Source organism: Marmota marmota, unplaced genomic scaffold (genome assembly GCF_001458135.2).
Source record: "Marmota marmota marmota unplaced genomic scaffold, marMar, whole genome shotgun sequence".
Taxonomy (NCBI): Eukaryota; Metazoa; Chordata; class Mammalia; order Rodentia; family Sciuridae; genus Marmota; species Marmota marmota.
In genome coordinates this window covers 733,483-756,937 of record NW_026000075.1, presented here as the reverse complement: position 1 = coordinate 756,937, position 23,455 = coordinate 733,483, and the positions used below count along the sequence as shown (strand labels likewise).

The 23,455-nt window shown below is 36.2% G+C and overlaps 1 long non-coding RNA gene across 3 annotated transcripts in view; it reads right to left on the bottom strand.

The window, feature by feature from the left end:
* LOC125620047 overlaps positions 1 to 22,779 on the bottom strand; it is a 25,762-nt gene extending 2,983 nt beyond the window's left edge. Inside the window, exons 1-2 of one of the 3 annotated variants that reach the window (XR_007351628.1) lie at positions 22,768 to 22,779; positions 1,764 to 6,690 (exon numbers count right to left, since the gene is read on the bottom strand). This is a non-coding gene — a long non-coding RNA (uncharacterized LOC125620047). Of the gene's footprint in view, positions 1 to 1,763; positions 6,841 to 22,767 lie in introns of those variants that run through there. The other 2 variants (XR_007351629.1, XR_007351627.1) reach the window with 2 other exon arrangements.
* Positions 22,780 to 23,455: the final 676 nt, after the last annotated feature.

Sequence of the window (23,455 nt, the reverse complement as noted above, 5' to 3'; positions counted from 1 at the left end):
CCGCCCAAAAAAGAGCAAGGATTTTAACTTGAGAGAGACCTAGGTTTGAGTCCTGGATCTGACACTTTCTAGGTGGGCAATCTTGGGCAAACTGATGAACTTTTACATATTTATATGAGTTTTCCCTCCTGCAGAACAGTAATGATAGTATCTACATCTTTGCTAATAACCACAATATTTAACTACTGGAACAGCTTGGGTACCAACACATCAGAATGAAGTCTGGCTGCTAGAGCAGAGGTCACAGAGGGTCTCTGCCATGCCATTGTTAATCCTCTAGTTTCTGGATTTGGGGAGGACAAGATGGAGAGATCCCCAGGAGAAAAGATGGGAAATTGGAGAAAAAAGGTACAAAGGACACTTGGGGAACTTGGGACATCAGCTCTTCACTACCACAATAAAAGTACTTCAGTGTTTTAACAACCACTTTGGCCGTATGGTAGATAGAAACTGTGCCATCCTCAGGTTACAAAGAAGGTTAATTAAGACAATGTATTAAGTTCAGGGATTAGGGCCTAGTAAGTGTTCAATAAATAGTAGGTATTATTATTATTAATTCTGTTGTTATTTAATGTCTGGTATGTAGATTAAATTGGCAGTAGTGGATTAAAGACCAATGAAGGCCAAGTACATATTTGCATTGTTATAGCTTTTCTAACTACTAAAATGATTGCCACATTCATATTATGAGAGTAAATGACATCATGGGAAATAATATGAAAAACCAGTAAATAATTTTAAGGAAAATCAAGAGTAACTCCTATAAAACACCTAGTAATATGGGAATATACCTAGTTTGCCATACAGTGAAAAAGAAAATTAAATTCACAAATGTAATTGCATCTGACAAATTATTGGCATAAACCCAGGAATGGCACAATAAAAAGAAATTGACAAAAATGATAAAATCAATTTTAGCATCCTCAAAGCAATTTGAACCTTAATTAACTGCTACTGATAATTTGAAATGCGATGGAACATTTTTACATTTCTGGGAGTACACATTAGAGATGAATATCTTCAGGTAAATTAGCAAGCAAATAAGAATTTTTCCTTATGAAATACATCAGCTCAAATCTGAGTCTTCTGAAAGCTCTGTAATACTATACAACTTAATAATTTCACATACTATCATTATAGAGCCTAAAATGAAGTGGCTATTTTAAAATCTTCTACTTATTTTTTTAAACATTCAAAATAGGATAATGTAATGGATTTGGGGTTTGTGGGTTGAGCCTCAATTGTTTCTTGGCACTCAATATTAAATCAATTAAGCACCAAATTACTATGTCATCTTGCCATGACCTGAAAGTCTCCAGTGAACATTTAGTGGTTTAGTGGTTTGGAAAATGTTGCTGAGATGAAGTGAAACAATAAGTTTACTGACAACTAAAATCAACAGTATTTTCTTCTTAAGCACTTTCTTTCAGATAAAATGGTAAAAGGTCAACATATCTTTTTTTTTTTTTATTCCATAAGGTAAAACAACCTTTACCGCTGTTAAAAGGGAGGTATATTTGAGAGTTTCAACCAACTAAGGAAGTGCACAGACAGAACCGAGGGTCTTACTTTCTGACTCAAATATATTTTTCCACGTTCTGATGGTAGGTACAAGCTAATTTGCATTACCAATTAATCAATATTGTACCACAAGTTCTGTTGTAGCTTCAAAGGGATTTTTTTCCACTCAAGTAAGTCTAAGAAAATAGAAGTTGCTATTCACATAAACTGTTTGAACAGAAAAAATTTAAAATTGTACTTACAGTAATCAGATTGTGCACTATTATTAAACATACAGTGTGCATTTGTAATTTTCTGGCTTCTGTTGATTTATGAGCTTTCAAAAGACTCAGTCTGAATGATGAAATAAAGACAATTGCTTGCAGGGGAGAAAGGTTGAAACCAACTGGGGATACAGAGAGAAAAGACAGCTAAGGACAAGATATTAAGGATCTGCTCTCATCCACAAAGATGATATTTTATGGAGAGAGACATAAAGAATACAAACTTTGAGATCCTCACACTGTATATTCTCAAAAGATGTCTTTTATTCCTTATTCCACAATTATTTTACAGAGAACTGTAAAGACTCTGAGACTCTGATGTGACTATGAACTGGTCTTAAATAAGAAGAGATTCTTTCTGGTACTAGATTAGCATACCTTCTAGGATGTTCCCCATTTATTGTTATAAATTTATTTATTATTATATACAATAATTTGTTATAAAAATTTCTATATTAGCCATAAGAATGTATAGTGTTTGATTATTACATCATAAACTGTAGCATTCGGTAAATAGCACAATTTAATCAAGCTTACTTCAAAAAATATTTTTAGTTGTAGATGGACCCAATACCTTTATTTAGTTTTTCAATGTGGCTGAGATGAAGTGAAACAATAAGTTTACTGACAACTAAAATCAACAGTATTTTCTTCTTAAGCGCTTTCCAAACCACTAAGCCACTAAACCACTAAATGTACCTCACATGTGCTAGGCAGGCACTCTATCACTGAGCCACAACCCCAGCCCAATTAAGCATACTTTTATTCTAACCTTTAATCAACATAAATTTGAGTCAGATGAGGAAAAAAGGGATTAAAGAGCAGACTGTAATTTATTTACTCACCTTCTATATAGAGGATGATATCATTAATTATTATTAATAATAATAATATTAAATAAAATAGGATCAACATAAAAATTAATAATACTCATCAGAGTTATTTTACAATAGGTGATTGACAGCAACAAATGCTCTCCTTTGAAGAATACAAGTACTTTCTGGCAGTGGTGCACCTCTGGTCTTTGATTCAAAGGGCAGGGAGAGGTTGGGAACTCAGTTCCCAGGAAAGGGCAAGAAAAGGGAGGGAAATCCAAGAGGAAATCTCCAGGTTTCAACTGGAGACAGATTCCATCCATACGTTCTAAAAAAATCCATGAGAACTGTAAAGACTCTGAGATTCTGATGTGACCATGAACTAGCCTTAAATAAAAAGAGATTCTTTCTGGTATAGGATATTGAGGAGCAAAGAGCAGGCTTAGGGGCTAGTAATGAAGTATTCATTTTAGGGAAGTATTATGGTTTGATTATATGGTGTCCCCCAAAAGCAGAGGAGGCAATGTATGCTTGTTAACAGGCAAAATGATTAGATTGTGAGAGCTGTGATCTAATCAGTAGATTAATTCATTTGATGGGTTAACGCTGAATGGATTACTGGGTAGTAAATGTTGGCAGGTGGGGCATGGCTGGACAAAGTAGGTCACTGTGGGTGTGCGCTTGGTGATTATATCTTGTTCCTCTGGCTCCTCTCTCTCTCCATCTCCCCTTCTCTCTCTCTCTTTCTTTTTCCTGTCTAGCTACAATGAGGCCAGCAGCTTTCCTTTGCTGTGTGCTTCTGCTATGATGTTCTATTTCATCTTGGGCCCAGAGCAATGGAGCTGGCCGACCATGGACTGAACCTCTGAAACTGTTAACTCAAAATAAATGTTTCCTCTTCTAAGTTGTTCTGGTCTGGTATTTTGGTCACACCAATGAAAACCTAACTAACACAGGAAGTTAGTAGGGACAGTATTGAAGCTACAAACTAAGTATTGTACCAGAGTTTAAACAGCAACTTGATAAAACAAAACAGATGGAGCTAAAAATAAAAATGATGGCGGCAACATAAAAACTGGTATGTTTCCCAAAGTACTAATTAATTAATTAATTAGTAAGGAAACTTGCATCTTCTCATTTGACATATTAAAACAACCCAATAAAGTAAAAATAAAATGTCATTTGGAATCCTAATGCAACCTCACACCCAGTGGAACTAAATCCTATTAATTAGCATTCATACACATTATTGAATTGTTCAAGGCTAAATGATGTTTGCATTTTTCTGTACAGGTACATAGATTTAAAAAAACATAAAATAGTACTGAGAAAAAAGTATCTGTGTGTAAGTCTGTAAAATTGTTCAGCTTTCTTAATATGATTGAGGATTTTTCATCCTTTTTCCACAATACTGTATCTAACAGTAACTTTTTCTTCTTATAATGATCATCCTTAGCCATCATAATATGAGTGAGTTGACTTTCTGGTCATGCTAGTGATTCCACTAAGTTAGATGTTCTCTCATTGCATTTGAGGGCTAGAAGTGCAATCTACAGTCATGAGACAGAGATTTTCCTCTGTGCAAAACTAACAATCACGTCTTGGGGTTAAGCCTTCAACTTTACCTTTATTAATATCTCTGAATAAAAAAATCCAAGTGTGCTAAGTAATAAAACATGCACACATCACTTCCTCTTGACACAAGCACACACATTCACGGGCATAAATGTATGCACACATACATTCACAGAGACATCACACTCCTGTTTTGTGGATACAATGAGTAATCTCCTTTTCACAACAGGATGTTTCTTCATGCAAGATCACTGGGTGTTGTCTATGCTGATTAGCAAGAAGCATTATTCCATCCCCCAAAGTTACCATGTCTTAGGTGAATAATTGAGGACCTGGTCAGGAAACAAATACATCTTAAGGTGAAGGTGTCAGAACTAAGAATATCTAAACTTTATCTTACAGACTTCCTTTATTCTATAAAAACTGTACTTTCCTACATAGTTCAAATACAGTCCTTCTGAATACTTTTGTCTATATTTTTATTGTACTCTGGGGTAGTACCTTTGATCTGGAACTATAAGCTACTTCTTTTTTTAATATATTTTAAACTGGCACATAAAAATAAAAGTTATAGATATGAATGGAATATCATATAATGTTTCAGTACATGTATATACATAGTGTAATGTTTAAATCAGGTTAGACATATCTATTTCCTCACATCATTTCTTTATAGTGAACATTTTAAACATTTAAAATCTTTTCTTTTAGCTTTTTGAAATGTATGGTACATAACTATTAACTATATTCCTCCTACCAGGCAATAGCACCCCAGAATTTGTTGCTCCTTACTGTAACTTAGTACCCACTGATCTTGAACTGTCAATTTCTTGAGGGCAAGGCCTATGGGACTATTCACCTGGGTACCAGGCACAATGACTGACATGTGCTAAATGTTCAGCAAATATTTGTTGAATAAATGTGGCAGAAGGGCTGACGGTATAAAGGAGGACTACAGTCTAATATTCTGGACACCAGACTAGGAAAAGGTTTACTATGATTTTATGAATGGATCTTATAAAACTGTCAATAGTAAATATATTACTACATTATTTATTAACTCTAATAATAAATATATACAGATCTACATTGTATTTTAATATAAATTATCTAGAGGAAACTAATTTACCTCACCAGAAATACAATATTAAGTAGAGTGTAAAGTCTTTGAATTAACCTTGCACAGGAAAACACCTCATTTCATTTGGTCTTCTCACCTCATTGTTTTCATCTTCTTTTATCCCCTATATTCATAAAAATCCAGTTTATCGTTCTAGAAGATTCCTTGATTTCTCCTCTGGTCACTTAAAAGTTGTTTACTTTTTATAGGATACCAAGTCAAGCAAACACATATTTGCGCTCTTCATGAACTTTACAAACTGATGAAAAGTCCCTGCCGTATGGAAGAGTCTCTTGGGAAAGACAGACATTAAAGAGAGACCACAGTAAACAGTGTCATGATTACCAATGTGCAAAGTACTTGTAGTACAGGGCACTGTGGGAATGTTTAATGGGGGAAAGTACAGAATGACCTGGTTGGAAAATTCAGCACTTGCCTGGGGCACCAGCAAAGCAAGACTCAGAAAGAGGCAGAGAAAGAGTGAGCACAGGACAGCATGTGTGAGGAGACAGAATGAGATCACAGAGTTGAAGAAAATCTAGGAAGAAGTTATTCAAGATACATATACATTTTGTTGTATGCTATCTCAAAAAAATAGATAAATGTTTATTTGTTTCATGCTTTTATTTTTATTTGGTTGGCAGACAGGAGCACAGCCACCAGAATCCTTTAGGTATTTAGTGATTATGAATGTTTTAGCTCTGTAAGGAGACCTAACCTCTAAAGGGATAGCTTTAAAGCTAAGATTTAGATGATGAAGAAGGTAAAGAAGAATATAAGAGATTTCCTGGCAAACGGTATGTGCAACACACAAAAAGAAGTATTATGGTTTGATTATATGGTGTGGCCATTCATCTCTTTTTTTCTCCTCCACAGGGAATTACTTCCAAAGGCAGATCCCTCCAGCTCAAGGAAAAGCTGTGGGGCCATGTCAAGAGAGAAACCACTAGCAGGTGGTCACAACAGCATAGACACAGGTTCAGTCTGATTCAGCTTTATCATTGTGACAAAGTTTCAAATACATACTAATGTGCTGGGACCTAGTTAAGTGCCAAGTTTTCCCTAGGGTTTCTTCTGCTCTGGGTCCTCAGGCCCACTGCCAGATCTCAGCTCTCTTCTGTCCCATCTTTCTCTCCCCTAATTCCTAGAGAAATAAAGCTTCTCCTCCTGGTTGCATTCTCTTTCTGCCCAAGTATCCTATCTCACCTAATCACAAACCATTCAAGCTACTATCCTTGGTCTATCTCAAATCTCTTGTTCTCAACCTTCCTGAGCACCAAGGAAACAGTATGCTTTCTTACATGTTATCTGGAGTCACTCAAAACTCTGCCCCAGTACACTCTCACAGTGCTCTCTGCCACCCTTTTGTAGTTATTATCATGACACTCCACATGTCCTTTGTAGTGGTGAAGTGGCACCCACTTTCTCCACTGAAAAGTCTTTACTGGGCTTCTCCAGAAATCTTCACCTTGTCTGATTTTAGAAGTGTCAGCAAAAGAGTCTCTGCAAAAGAGTTCAATGTAGATAAACTTCCTATTTTTGTGCCGTCCTGTTTACTTGGCCACAGGCCGAGAAGATACCAGCACTCCAGGTGCTGGACACCCCCTTACTAGTTTTTCACAAACATATCCAGTATAGTACTTTGAAGAAATGTGCAAACAAGGTCTCTGGCCTTGAACTGGGCTTCACAGAGATGTCTACATTTTTTTTTTTTTTTTTAAAGACAGAGAGAGAGAGAGAGAGAGAGAGAGAGAGAGAGAGAATTTTAATATTTATTTTTTTTTTAGTTTTCAGCAGACACAACATTTTTGTTTGTATGTGGTGCTGAGGATCGAACCCGGGCTGCACACATGCCAGGCGAGCGCGCTACCGCTTGAGCCACATCCCCAGCCAAGATGTCTACATTTTTAAGATAAGAAAGTTATCAACTGGGCTCCATGGTAACAGCTAGCAGGGGGAGAATACAAAGGGGAGAAGAAGCTCTCCCCTTCTCAGGTATTGTCCTTGAAGTTCACATAAAAGCAGCTTTTTCTTTCACTGTCCAGAACAGTGAAAGAAAAAGCTGCCTTTATGTGAACTTTTGCAGACTGTGAACTTCTGAGCCCCTCCCCTTACATGCTGGGTATAAAACTCTGGAACTACCTGAACTTGAGGTTCAGGGGATTAATTGATTCCAGAAAAAGCCATGCCTTCTGAACCAGGCTGCAGCCAAATAAAAACTGTTTCCTGCTATCTTCGGTGCCTTGCCTCGTTTGCCCCTACAACAGTGGTAAGCTATTACCAAAGTCAAATATTCAGTCTAGCCCCTGAACAAGTAGCCCTATTCTTCCTGCTTCCCAGTCAGAAGTTTCTTAGAACTAGTACCCCTCGATTCCTAACTTTTAACACATTCTACTTCTTGCAACCCAAAGAAATACAATCCTTTATTTCTCTGTAACTCAGCAGTCTTTACTTCGCTGCAGTCTTTAGTCATTTTATTTTCTTCTATCAGTCTCCTGCTCATAAAATTAACATTTAGAGTCACTTTAAATAGTGAAAGTGTGGGGTGCAATTGTGGTGAAGGAAAAGGAAATCAAATAACCTCCCTCAGAGGAATAGACAAACTCTAGATAGGGCAGATGGGTTAGAGGGGAAGGAAGGGGGCATGGGGTTACTAGTGATGGTGGAATGTAATAATCATTATTATCCAAAGTACAGGTATGAAGACATGAATTGCCGTGAATATACTTTGATTACAACCAGAAATATGAAAAATTGTACTCTATATGTGTAATAAGAATTGTAATGCATTCTGCTGTCATATATAATTTTTTTAAATGGTAAGAAAAAAAAAAAAACCTCCCTCAGATTGTCAAGGGCCCACTCTTACTTTATTTCAAAAATTAATCTTTATGATTTGTAATCATGACTGATTTAGTCTTATATTTTCTTCTATTTCTTCTAGTCCAAAGATTGAAATATATACAGTACAAGATATAAAAGCAGTGGAGTAACCAGCTAAAGGGAAACTAAGAGTAGAAAAAAATAATAAACTGAGATAAAAGTAATTCACAAAATGTGCAGTAAGTTTCTGAATTTTTAAACAAGCAACACAACGACAGGAAGCCTGCATTCAATTACATAATTCAAAATGCCCATTAGATTAGAAAACAAACTAGTTGCTCAAGGGAAGCACAGTTTTTTGTGGTACTGAATTTCTGCAAGTGCTCAGTGCAAGAACACAGAGTGATGAGTGAGCAGTTGTCTCAGCTGTAAAACTGTTGTGGGGGTCCCGCAGCCACTTCTGCAGTCACTGAACTTAGAATGTTTGAGTGATCCTGGACTGCAGTCCAGTAAAAGTAATATTAGGGGGAGCCAAAAGAAGACTAGCCAAAGAGAGAGTTCTAAGGGTTTTTCTTAAATCTGAAAATAAAATTTAGATGGCTTCAAAGAGTGCATAGTTTTCAGGAAATTCTGCATAAACATGACTTCTCACAACTGAGCATGTCTGATCATGTCTAGAAAGCAGAGAGTGGTGGTAGCAATTTAGAGCTATTATTTCAAAAATTTGCACAAGCAGCCATCAGAACTAGGGTTAATGTTTTATAAAAGTTAAGGAAATAGACAAAATATTTGTGGGCTAGGCCAAGATTTTCCTCAGAAAACAATCTTGGATCCATTCTAATACAGATAAGGGCAATGTGACCTCAAAGGTTTTGCCAGTGAACACAACTAAGAATGTTTTTGCCTAGAAAAGCTATGACACAACTGTTAACAAACACCTACCTAATGCAGTTATTTTAATCATCAAAAAAAAAAAAATACCCTCAGAATATCTAACTTTGAGCATGAAAGCTTCTATTGATGGCTTTAAGACAAAGTATTACAAAACTAATGCTTCTAGATGGCTAAATAATTTGCTCTATTATGTAGCATAAGTAACTCAAAGTTGGGTAAGTATTGGAGACTGCCAAAACATAGTAGTTCTGTTTTATGGTTCTGGGGATTGTACAAAAGGGTCCTTTATCACTGAGCTACACCCCCAGTGCTTTTTATTTTTTATTTTGGGGCAAGGTCTCACTAAATTGCTTAGGGTCTTACTAAGTTCACGAGGCTGGCCTTGAAATTTCGATTCTGTCTAGAGTTCCCAAGTCACTGGGATTACAGGTATGAGGCACTATGCCCAACTACATCATAGTTTCTAACAATATGAGTTAACCATTTCAGTTTTGTTATAGCCCACCTGAAGTCATCAATATTTCTGTCAATCCAGGCCATCTGTCTATTTAAGCTTTTTCTCTCAATGTCAAAAATACATATAACTAAATTCATGCATTTTCGATTTGATGGAATGCCACAGATTGCACATCCAAAGGAAATATCAAGTTATTAAAGGGCACCTTAAAAAAATCAGAAACAAGGGAGGTGCAGAACATATTTATGTTTTATATACTTTTTCATCTTTCAAGAAAGAGATCATTTTTATGGATTCTAACTCTCACAGTGGTTTTGCTTTTCAGTTCTGTGTAAGTAACTGAGTTCATGTAACTTAGCACATAACTGATATCTGTTTAAGGAATTTTCAGGGAACTATGCAAATATGTAACATGATTTTGTCCTAATGCAATTCTTCATAAGAGATACAAAAATATATGATGATGTTTAGTTCTAGAAGTTTATTTATTTATTTATTTTCCTTTGCCTGAAGACTGATCTGGTATGGAACTCCTGGGATGCTTTTTAAGTGGAACAGATTTACTATTAGATTTATGATTTTGAAGAAGTAGAAAGTAGCTATTTTTTAAAAAATGAGATAAAGCAGATTTGGGGACCCATCTGATAGCTCCCCTGCTTTAGAAGTAATTAAGGCAACAAACTAGCAAGGCTCAGGGTCCTCCATACAGATTGACACTGAGTGCCCTTGACTTGAGGATGGAGACCACTGGTCCTATTACATAGTTTGGGATCTAATACAATCATTCAGGATGCTTTGCTCTATATTGCCTTGGTATTCTGGGCCTAGATATTTTTCTCTAACTACTCAGTCATTGGCCTTAATTCATTTAACAAACACTTTAGACACCATGAGTATCAAAATTAATGAGCCAAAAATCCTGTCTTCGATAAACTCACAGTATGCATTTTCCATTAGTGGTTCAAGAAATTCTGATCAAGAAAAATGTCTCTTTGTTTTGTCTGTTATACCTGCGAATGTCTATTACACCAAGCTAGGAGACAGTTTTTTTCCCCGGGAAGGAACGTGTCTCACAAGCAAAACTAGCACAGAATTATATTAACAAGTTTACTCTACAGAATGAATCATATTTGCCATTAATTCAGTGGCTGTCACACAACATTGGTAAATTATTGTCTTTGAGTGTCTGTCACCTCACTTGGAATGGCTTTTAAGTTTCAGGTTTCCTTGACACCATGGTATCATTTCCTATAAAATGCTTTACTTCTGGCCCTTTGCCAGTTCAGCATTTTTCAACTCAATTCTTCACTCTAGCAAGTTTCCTACCTGACCATTTTTGTTTCTGTTTTTCCCCTCATCCTATCTCAAAGCATCAATACTCTGATGAGTATTTCTACCATTTTTCTGGTTAGAAAACTCCAGGAACTGCCAATTTCCTATACTCTTATCACTAGCCAGAAATTCTGTCCCTATTGTGCCTCTCCCTACTTATCCAGCCCCACTTCTTACTATTCCAAATTAGTTATTCTACCTCAAACATCTGCATCCTGACTCAAGTATTTGCTCCTATAGTTCTTCTAGTGAGAAAGCCTCTCTCTCTCCTCCATCCTCCTATTTCAAAAATTCAGCTCTGTGGCTGGGGATGCAGCTCAGTGGCTGAGTGTCTGCCTAGTTTTGCTCCCCAAGACCACAAAAATACATAAATAATAAACTCAGTCTCTTTTCTTCTGAAGCCTTCTCCAATTGTATTGTCCATATCATTTTTCTAAAATTAGTGATTATCAATATAATAATCACTAATTTCAGAAAATTGATATAAATTAAGGCCTAAAAATATAAATTTTTAGGCCTTAATCCCTTTCTATCTTGAATTGTTAAATGATTCCCCATTCCAAATTCTCTTTCCTACTAGATTATAAACTGCACCCAGAGCAAAGGGCCTAATTTGTCCCCTTCCAGTTTTAGGCAGTTGTTATAAATACATTTGATGCTCAAAACATGTAAGAAATTATTGTGGAATAAATGAGTTATCACTGACTCCAAACACATTTTTTTCTTTCTTTTACAGCTGGCATCTGGCTTCTTAAGTTCTGTATTTTCCTATCACAATGTATTTCGAGCTTTTCCAATAGCAACCAAAGAAATTCCTTTTATATTGTGACTTGACAATGGATACTTGTGCATCCATACACATACACACATAAATAAAACCAAAATTTCACAAAACAATACACATTACTTACATTGGGCAATGTATTCTGATGTTTTCTAATGTTTTATTTTTTAAAACACCCATCATGACACACTAAATGAATTTCACAATCACTAAGGGGTTATAACTATAACATAAACACTCTGCTATTTTATTATGGTCCTGATTAATAAGAGATATCCAACTCTTCTTTAAAGAAATGCTGAGAAAGAAATATTGCTTGGAATACTCATTCTGTTCCTTATAGTTGAGCTTCAGTCATGATCTTTACATTATTATTATTATTTGATATAAGGGATTGAACCCAGCGGGGTCTAATCACTGAGCCATCTCCCCAACGCATTTTTATACTTTATTTTGAGACAGGGTCTCACTAAGTTATTTGAGCCCTCACTAAATTGCTGAGGCTAGCTTTGGTCTTGCAATCCTACTGCCTCAGCCTCCTGAGTTACTAGGATTTCAGGCATGTTGCACTGTGCCTGGCTCTTTACATAATTATCTTGAGGTCACTTTCTACCACCTTCCACCATAGCACTTAGAATCATCTCCCCATACACCCCAACTGCTATTTCTCAAAATTTGGGACACAAACAATGATACATAAAATGTCCTCTGGAGGGCTGTTTCTTATCCTGACTATTTTTAGTGGCATATAAATAAAAGTTTCCAGGCCTAATATAATCAAACCACTTACAAATGAATGCAAGTAGGATGGTCATCTCTGAGGATGCACTCTGTTGCCTGACAATCCAGAATCTGCTTCGCCAAGTTACTTAACCTGAGTCTTCATTTCTGCATCCACACTATTGGTATAATACTTACTTCAAAGGATTGGTGGGGTTCAAATTAGAGCATGCACATAGAGCTTGATAAAGGTCCTGGAATACAGTACTCTGTGAATGGCAGTAATGTTTTATACATAACAAATAAATACACCTGGAACTTCATTTTAGGGTAATAAAGTAGGTTCAGTCCTAAGAACAAGAGTAACATTACTTTTTCTCTTTAAATATCTTGCTATTTTTTGAAATTGAATGATTTATAATATAGAATTCCACTGCTAGTTTCATAGACCATAAATATCCTGCAATGAAGCTTCTATTTGTAGAGCTGAATAAGCATTATATAACAAGGATTGCCTACTGAAACTAAAAAAATGAGTATACATATGCAATGGCTTGCCTAGTCATGCTAATCTAGATTTAGATTTGTTTTTGCTTGATTTTTTTTTCAAACCATAAACGACCATCTGTTGGTGAAGTGTATTTTCAATCAGTAAGAATACAGCATACAGACGCATAACACAAGAGGTACATGGGGCTGCTTTCGAATAAAGTCAGACCTTCAAAGTGAAAGCCTTGTTCAAGCTGCTTTTATATTTCTTACTTTGTCATCCACACACTTAGATTTACCTAGTAAGTCAAGATACTTCTGGGGTGTTTCTGACTGCAGAGTTTTGGCGGTCAAAAGCAAACTACTTCTCCATTGAAATCATTTTTCTCCTAACCTGTCCCATTTAGCACCTCGGAATATCTCGCCCATTCTCCCATACACACTGATGCCGCCTGGACCAGGCACTGGGGAACTGCAACCCTTTTAAACCCACTAGTCCCATCTCAGTTATTTGCTAAAGAGGGAAGAGTTGTGTTGCAGAGCCTTGGACAATTTAATCGAACCACAACAGGAACCTCTGAGGATTAACCTTCAGTCACATACACTCCAGATTGCGCTTGTGTGCTGGCGGACGCGTGGACCCAAGAGGGCAGAGAGCCAGAAACAGACCTGCAACAGGAGGCAGAGACAGTGGAGTGGGCCACTAGCTGCGGACTCGAGACAGACTTACAGAGCGATTTAACCCGAGCCCGAGAAAAGCAGACCGCGGCAGGACGCATACTCGGCGCGGAGAGCCCCGTTCCCCTCCGCGATCGCGTTCGCCCCCGCCCGCACTGCCGACCCCCAGTNGGGCCGGAGAAGCCCCGCGCTGCCCGGGCCGCAGAGGCTGGCGCTGCGCGGAGGGAGGCAGCCGCTTCCTGCCGGCGCTTCTCCGATACTTCCTCCTTCGCTCGGCTCCTGAGCGATCGCGGTCAGAAAATGAGGGTCTCCAGCGGAGTGGGGGTGCCCCCTGAGGAGACTGCTAGGGCGCCGGACGCGAGGTGGTCTTGGGGAGAGGAAAGGGGCTTGGGTGTCTTGCCTGTAGCAATTTAGAACAGGTTTGGGTGAAGAGCCGGGAAGGACTTGCCTTCAGCCCCCGCTTGGCACCGGGGGTCAAGATTTACTTACTGTTGCGTTGATTGACAAGGAGGAGGATACCTTATCTCCTACCTCTGGACGAAAGAAATTTTTACCCAAGGCCTAAATGAAGGAAAGAGTATTCCAATTCCCCATCTAGTTTCGAGAAAGATGTACAGTAGTTATGAAGAACTAGTTTCCGTCCTACCTTGTCCTCCCCCAACCCCAAGCGAAACTTTTAAACTATACCTTTTTTTTTTTTTAATCCGATTGTGCTTAAGGGGCTGTTTGAACGAAAGGGGTATTTAACTTTCAGTATTACTAGAGCATCTGGAGGAAAAGAAAAAAGAAAGAAAGAAATCTTAAGAAAAGGTGACTTTAGGCATCTAAAAAGCACCACCTTTCCCAGAATTTATTCAGAGAGAAAAATCTTTCCTGTCTTCTGGCAACTGCAGTCCAAAAAATACCCTACTAAGGCAACGGTGACAATTAGGACAGAAATTACTTCAGGCTGAAGAATCTTAATACTTAATACCTTATCTGTGTGATGAGGCTTGCTACTGTTTATTCTAAATCTCACTGATTAAATGCTTCTACATTTCATTGTTTTTGTTTACTAGTTTTAAAGGCAGTGGTAAACCTTAATGAAGCAGAAACTGTTTTTGTGGGACTAAAACATCGTTTTCCCTGTTCTAGAACTACATTTTTATGTTAAGACTAAGTATGATGTTTTTTAGTCAACCTTCTGTTACATCATTTTCAATGGGTATCATTCTCAAAAAAAAAAAAAAAAAAAAAAAATAAAAAAAAAAAAAAAAAAAGCTTATAAATAAAACTAAGAACTGCCGCCACTCACTCCCTCATATAAATGTTGGCTCTTTATTTTTAGCGAGCTATAAATTCAGGTACTCCAGATGATATGCTTTATTAGGAAACTAACCTAATGATGTCATTATAATAGCATATTGCTATAATTCTTTGCCTTTGTTGCAGTAAGCTGTAGCACAGTAATTTGACTCTAGTAGTTAATTATTACAGATGTGATCTCGTGCTTTTGATTTGCCAAGTGTTCATGTATATGAGGTTTGATTTAAAATCATTTACCTGATGATGGGTTTGTATGGCAGGAAGATTGTTCTAAAGTGATTCTCTTAATGCTTTTACTAGTAGATTTTTCAGCGTTAGGAATTTTTGTTAGCCTGAAAATAATCCTGGTTTTATAACCATGCTCATCTTTAAGATAGAAAATCTGGTAATGTTTGGAAAAAAATGGCTTCAAATGAAAACAAGTAAAAGGAAGAATCAGAAGTTCTGTGGTTAATTTATAAGGCAGCTGTCTTACTGGAATGGTTAACAAGTTGAACAAGTTGCTGTGCATTTAAAAAAAAAATGCTATCACTGACATTTAGTTGCTCACCTTACTGGTTTTACTTTAAAGTTATCAGATCTTCTAAGTATGTAATCAGACCTGTGCCAGTGTTGGGCTTTGTATCTGTGATTAAGTTTGTGTAGTCACTTAAATTATACATTCAAGGCAGTGAATACACAGAGTAATGAAAGTATATTTTACTATCCCAGTCACAAACAGCTATTCTAGCTATTCAGTAATAACTAGAATTAGTTCCTACATCAAGCAAGAATTGTTCAATTCAAAGTCTAGGTTATACTTCCATTAGCTCAATGGGTTGAGTCACCAGGTACTTTAGCGTTAGGTTTATTTTAAAGTTTAAAAAATGAAACAAATTTGGGGAAATTAAAAATCACAAGGAGTTATAAGCACACTTTATTCATTATATGAATCCTGATTTTCAGCTACTTATACTGTCTCACTTAAAAAAAAATTACAGAAACAACTCCTATGCTCCAGTTACTTCTAAATACAAAATATTTTTAATGTTTGACATCATGGAAAAATCAAAGGTTGATATAAAGTTAGTATTTTCCTTGGGAAAGTAGAGAAGGAAAAGACTTTTTTTAAAAATTCTTTTTTCTTTCTCATTTGTTCTCTGTTTTGGGTTCACAATATTCAAATTATTTTAGGCTAAAAAATTTTCTCACTGTGTCTTTCTGGTAAAGTTTATATTATTCATATAGTATACACATTTTCAGTAGCATAGTGTATAACTCCTCTTACAGTTGACAGGACCTTGATTATAATAATGGCAATACCATTAGCTACCCACTGAATTCTACTATTTAGAGATGTATGGTAGCTATTGACCACATGTGGATATTAAAATTAAGATGTGAATTCATGTAACTATTGGCCACTATATCAGTCAGTTCAGAGCAGAATATTTTCATTATCAGAAAATTCTATTGGAAAGCTCTGATGTAGACTTTTAAATGAAGGTTTTTGTCAACATTTATTTTAGTTGACACATAATATTTCTTTATAGGGGAGTATAATACTGTGTATTCATAATACTTAGTGTGTGTAGGTAGTCTAATGCGCTAAACACTGGAGGTACACATGGAAATCAGTGAGGACCTTACTCTGCTTAGTACCTTACATTTGCTGTACTATAGGCATTGAGTATGTGTTTGCTGAATAAATGATGAACATGTGAATAAAAGAATGAACTCTGTTATTTCTGGGTTTAGACATAAAGTGACAAAATTCAAGATTGACTAGAAGAAAACTAGAAAATAACTAACAATGCAAAAGCACAGTTTAATATGTCATATTAGGATAACTGTTTCTCCATTTTTTTCATAAATGTAGTCCCTTTAGATTTATATTGGAAGGAGCCTGATAAGATTGTTTTTGCTTCACTGAGAAAAATGGGAGCTCTTAAAGAAAACTCCCTCACTTTCTGTTCTTTTGCCCCTCACATTCACCATACTCGTTTATACCTATGTTTAATTCGTCCCTTGTCCACCTGTCACAAAGGAAGGTATGGTCCTTCTCTTCTACAAGTAAGTCATTCCCCTTGTGCTTTTGATCCTATTCTTTCATCTGCTCTCCGTTAATTATCATTAGAATATTTGTTGTTTCTCTTTTCTTTTAACCTGTAAATATGTTCAATCCTCCCTCTGCTATTTTCTTTGCCCTGAACCTAAAACTGCCAAAATCTTTTTAGTTAAAAAAAAAAAAGGTCTATTCTGAATAACAGTGCCATCTGGTACACTTGCAATGTGGTTAATTCAAATTGAGATCATCTTTAAGTATAAAATAAACATTGGGTTTTAAAAACAGTATGGAAATGTAAAATATCTTGTTATAATTTTATGTTTCCTTTTCTTTTTATAAAATATAGTTACTAGAAAATTTTAAAGTATGTATGTGTCTTGCATGTGTGACTCGTGTTAGATGTTTATTAGTGCTCCTGTATGACATTAAAAGTGAGCTTGTGTTTCTGTATAGCACATTAAGTGGAACGGTCTCATTTACTAGACTAGACTATAAATATCTTAGGACAAGGACTGTATATTACTTGTCTCTATATCCTTGCACTCAAGGAGGAGCTGGGTCCTTATAAGTATTCACCCACCAAATGCTGGTTCAATAAAATTGAATGAGTTTAATTCAACATCAGTTTGGAATTATTATACTTTGTCTCTCTCCCAGGTAATGAATAACGACTATTTTAACCTCAAGAATGAATGTTTAAGAATGTAGTTCTTTGAACATATGCTTTTTTATTTCTGTGGTCAGACATATATTCTTTTTTTTAGTTGTAGATGGACACAATACCTTTATTTTATTTGTTTCTATTATTATGTGGTGCCAGGGATTGAACCCAGTGCCTCATGCATGCTAGGCAAGCATTCTACCACTGAGCCACAACCCCAGCCCCTAGACATATGTTCATAAATACTCAGTTTTTTATTTATTGGGGTGAGGAGTGGTAAAGCAGTAGAGCAACCACATATTTCTAGCAGCACTGAAGTAGAGACCTTGTTCCAGATCCTCCAAAGAACCTTATGAATCACTGTTATTGTCATTAATATTTTGCTGTCCAATGTGGTAGCCACATATGACTATTGAAGACTGGAAATGTTCCTACTTCAAATTGAAATGTATTAGAAGTGTAAAGTACATGTGAGATTTTGAAGATTTAGTTTGAGGGGAAAAGGATCTAAGCTCATTCATAATTTTGTGACTACATGTTGAAATTATACTGGGTTATATACATATACAAATATGGCTAAATAAAATGTATTACTGGATTAATGTTACTTATTTACTTTTACCTGTTTTAAAAGTTGAAACTAAGGAAATTACATATTTGAACAGCACTGTTTTAGATTGTGGTGATTATATGTAATCTCTGTCATAGGCAAATTCAAGAAAGTTTTCACTTCTAAGGACTTTCTGATTTCACCTATGCTTTTTTCCTGTAAGTTTTCTATTTCTAGAGTGTTGGTCTCATTATATTCAAGAGCCTACAGGCTGCCTGATATACTAACCAATGTGTATAGAAGTTCTGGTCTACACAAGGGAAGAATTGCTTCTGGCTGTAGTGGGGTTCTAGACAGCATCTAGCCATGCTGTTCTTCAGTTTGTCTCTGAAGTTGAGTGTTAATCATTCTAAATAAGATAATATTCATGATTAGCCTATTTTTTTGTTTTACCAGAAATGCATATTTCTTTCAAAATATTAAAACTGAACTCTTGATATTTGAACCCATAGGCATGTTAGATTTTATTCTAAGGGATTCTTTGTTTTTTTCCAGAAGTTCTTCTATTATAAAATTTAGTATAACAAACGGGTAATCTTCCTAAGATTTTTATATGGGAAATACTAAGAGATTTGTTTCTATGCCAGTAGTTCTGGTTAGAAATACATATATTTGCATTTTAATAATTCTGTGTGTGTGGTTGTAATGGAGTCAGTAAACTTTCCCCAGTCTTGCAAATGAGGCATGCATTGAATTTTTGTTGCTTCTTCTTGCTTGGAAATGGCTGTGAGGGAACTGTCTGACTCTTAGGAGATTGCTGGGACACTAAATTTTCATGCTGTGACTAGCTTGCTTAGAATAATCTGTATAGTTTAATTTTTTTTTTATTTTCTTCTTTCCTTATCCAGTACATGATATAGTTAGTAATCCCTTATTATCCAGAGGGGATTGGTTCCAGGACCAAAAAATCTGCAGATGCTCAAATTCCTTCTGTAAAATGGTGTAATATTTGCATATAGCCTGTGCATCTCTAGATTAGTTTAAATACCTGTTACAACATAAATACTGTATAAATAGTTATTGTAGTATATTGTTTAGGGAATAACCACTTGAAAATGTACATGATTGGTACAGTTTCTTTTTTCAAATATTTTCGATTTGTAGCAGTTGAGCCAATTGTATTGCCAAATTCTTTCCAAATTTGTAACATATAGTCTATCCTAGTTAACATTAAAAATCAATTTATGTAACTGGGCATGATGGTGCACACCTGAAATCCCAGCTGCTCCAGAGGCTGAGAAGGGAAGATTGCAAATTCAAGGCCAGCCTCAGCAACTTAGTGAGACCCTGCCTCAAAATGAAAATAAATAAGGTCTAGTTCAGTGGTATAGTGCCCCTGGATTCAACCCCCAGTATCACAAGGAAAAAATGTAACTTATTGGGGAAAAAAATCATATTGTTTCTCTTTCAAACTAGTAGGTAATCCAAAATTTCAATTGAATGTTAAATTTAAAAGTATTAATTAAACCCTGTTTATCTCCACATTTTAATTGGAAGTAGAGTACCCCCAGGAAAGGGGGGAAACTAGGATATGCACAGGTATCTTCCATTCAGTTATTCCCCTACATTTTGCAGAAGTTAAGAACAAAAAGAGATGTGTCTTTATTGCTGATGCTTATTATGTGAAGCCAGTATACCTGATATAGCTTATTTTTATATTCTTTAAACCTTTTATTGTGGAAATTTTCAAGCATATACAAAAGTAGAGAAAATAGATTGATGATCCCCCTTTATCCCTTACCCAACATCAGTAATTATGGACTCATGGTTAATCTTGTTTTATCTGTTTTCCCCACTGACTATCCGTATTCCCTTGAATGATTTTGAAGCACATCCCAGATATTATATAATTTCACCCTTATTTTTTTTTTTTTTTTTTTATCTCCAGAAGATAAGAACTCCTTTTGTTTTAAGGGACCTCATATAGCTCATGCATTCCCTTTCTCCTTTACTTCTTCCTTCTAAGCAGCCAACTTCTTTAAAAGTCGAATATTGTATATTGGGCGGTGACGCACACCTGTAATCCCAGCAGCTTGGGAGGCTGAGACAGGAGAATAGCAAGTTCAAAGCCAGCCTCAGCAACTTCGAGGCACTAAGCAACTCAGTGAGACCCTGTCTCTAAATAAAATACAAAATAGGGCTGGGGATGTGGCTCAGTGATCAAGTACCCCTGAGTTCAATCCCTGGTATCAAAAAAAAGGTCGAATTTTTTTTTATGATTACATATCTGAGCAGAAGAAATCATAGATAGAGCACATGAATCCAAAAAGTGCTTTGCTTCAAAACAATAATGTTATACACTATAAATGTTTTATAATTTTATTTGTTAATTAAAGTGCTTTGCTTATAACAAAAGAATGAATGGGGATAGTTTTAAGTTGGGGGGGGGAATAAATTATGTTTACCTCTTTGTTGCTGCTTAAAAACAATACATACAGAACCCTTTCTCTCATCTTCCTCTGCCACTACACAAACTATACTTAACCTGTTACCCAGATTATTGCAGAGCTTCCTAGTTTACCTCATTGTTCTCTCCTTCTGTCCCTGCTGTTTCAAATATAGGAGCCAGAGTCATCTTATTAAACACATTAGATCATGTAATCTGCTGAAAACCTTCCAAGGGCTTGCCTTTCCTTCATGTTCAGAATAAAAGCCAAAGTCTTGGCTTGATCTGTATTCTCCCATCTTCTCCCAGACCACTTCTCATTTTCCCGGCTCTTCACTCTACTTTATCGGTACAATTCAGATGTTCTAGGCACACTTCATTCTCAGTATTTTTGTCCTTATTGCTCCCTTTCTACCTTGAATGTTCTTTCTCCAAGTATCTGGCCCCTTCATTCCCTTCAAGTTTTTATTCTAATTTTACCTTATCAGTAGTGAAGCCTTTTGTGGGTGTTCAAATTAGATTATAACCCCCTGTACTTCCCCATCACCATTCCCCACTTTATTTCTCTTAGTACTTTGTCACTATTTTGCATACTCCATAATTTACTTGTCTTGATTATCTCACAAAGGCAGGAATTTTTGTCTATTTTGTGTTAGTTTTCCATTTAACAAAAGCTGTTTCTCAATTCTCCATCCCCTTTTAGTAACACCGTTTTTATCATTTGTTTATTAATTCAGCTTAAACATTTTCTTGAACATCTACACTGTGATAGCATGTGGATAGGATTTTGAACCATCAAAAAATTCCTGCCTCAGCTAGTCTTTTGACAAGGCTCTTTTTTTATAATGAGTATTGTTGCTAGTCCCACCCCCATTCAGAAAACGTTGCAGTGACTATTCTTGTTTGTTTTTATTTTTGAATTTTTGAAGAGGAATACCTCCTAGAAGTAGAATTGCTGGGTCATGGAGTGTGCACATTGTGATTGCCACTTGTTTCTTCACTTTTGTATCTTCTTAACTATAAAAGAAATACAGATATTCTTGCTTATCTTAGTTCTCCATTGTGCTCTTTAAAAAACATCAAGTTAACCTGGTGTGGTGGTACATGTCTATAATCCCAGAAGACTAGGAAGCTGAGGCAGGAAGATCAAAGGCTCAAACCCATCTTCAGCAACTTAATGAGGCTCTCAGCAACTTATCGTGACCCTGTCTCTAAATAAAAAATAAGTGGATTGAGGATGTAGCTCAGTGGTTAAGCACCCCTGCGTTCAATCCCTAGTACCAGAAAAAAAAAAATCGTGAAGTACATAAAACTCTAATAATAAGAGTATACTGATTCCTTATCATGGGGAGACAGAAAAATAGTTCTCTAATCTTTTCTTTTTCAACTTTAAATATTGTAAAGAAATAGGCTTCTTGGGCTGGGGTTGTGGCTCAGTGACAGAGCGCTTGCCTCACATATATGAGGCACTGGGTTCGATCCTCAGCACCACATAAAAATAAACAAAGATATTGTGCCCATGTATAACTAAAAAAAAAAAAAGAAGAAGAAAAGAAATTGGCTTCTTAACTTAGATATATGCAAGGGACTCTCAGAGTTTGTGGATCGCTGCAATTCCTTGAACAGTTAAAGGAAATTAATACAGTGCTAAGTAAAATTTCTCAGGCTTTTGAGAACAACGGTCTTTCTTATAAGTCAGGATTTGTGTTCCCTGCTTTCTTTTGTCTTAATATTCTTGTTTGGGAAAATAAGAAGTTGGCAACCCTCTGTCAGTTTTACTGGTCTGTGAAATCTAAAAGTCAGTATGATGATGATTAACAATGAAAAAGTCTCCAGGTTTTGTAACTTTTATTCAGTAGTAACTGCTATTCCCATTTATCCACCCTCTCTACCTCCACCCAACCTCATTATAGTCTGACTTTAGCCCCTTTAATTTTACCTGAATTGTGCTGGCAGAAACCACCAATGATTTCAGTACTCTCCCTCCCTCATCCTTCCTTCTTTCTTCCTTCCCATTCATTCCCTTCCCTCCCTCCCTCCCTCCCTTCCTTCCTTCCTTCCATTTCTTATCTTTCTTTGCAGCATAAGAAATAATTCTTTTGCATTTTCTTCCTGGGTTCCTGCCACACTACAATTCTTATTCTCCTTCCACTCTGATTTTTCTTCTTTGCTTATTTCATTTCTCCCCCGTGCATTTTAAATGGTGACCCTGAGAATTTCATCTCCTGCCCTTTTTCTCCTTTTGCTTATACTTATCCTTGGCTTTAATCATCATCCTTGTTCTTACTGAACTCCAATCTCAAATTCAACCCTCTTTCCTATATTCAGTTACTTCCTAAGTTAGTAAATATCCATGTTGATTGTCCCATATTCAAACCAGAAAATAGTTGTGGTTTTATCTTAAATATATGAGAGGTAATAGGAAATTAAATGATATCTAGGCAAATAAGGCCTGAATTGCTAAGATTTCATCAAGTTGGCAAAGAATAAGTCATATATTTCTTTTGCACTTTTTAAAGAATATGGTAGTTGTAAAATAGTTTAAACTTATGTGTCACCATTATCTACCCATAATTTTTACCTTTAGCAGACCTTAACTTAAAATTGGAGTGGCTCCAGTAGCTTTAATCTACCTCAGTTTCTTTGCCCAGAATAAGATAATATCAGAGGAGAATGCATTAAGGGGCTGAGGGTATAAATGGATAGTCTGGGATGCCAGCAGAAAATGTAGTATATGCCAAAGTTTTTTGAACCCTGGTGCAGGTAACCTTGATCAGGGAGTCCAAATTGTTTGTTTCTTGGTACCAGAGAATTCCTGATAATGAGTGCTGGAAATACTCTGAATTTTGTACCAACTGTATAGTTTTACTGTTAATTTTTTAAGAAAATTTTAGTTGTCACTGGACCTTTATTTTATTTATTTATATGTAGTGCTGAGAATTGAACCCAGTGCCTCACACATGCTAGGCAAGTGC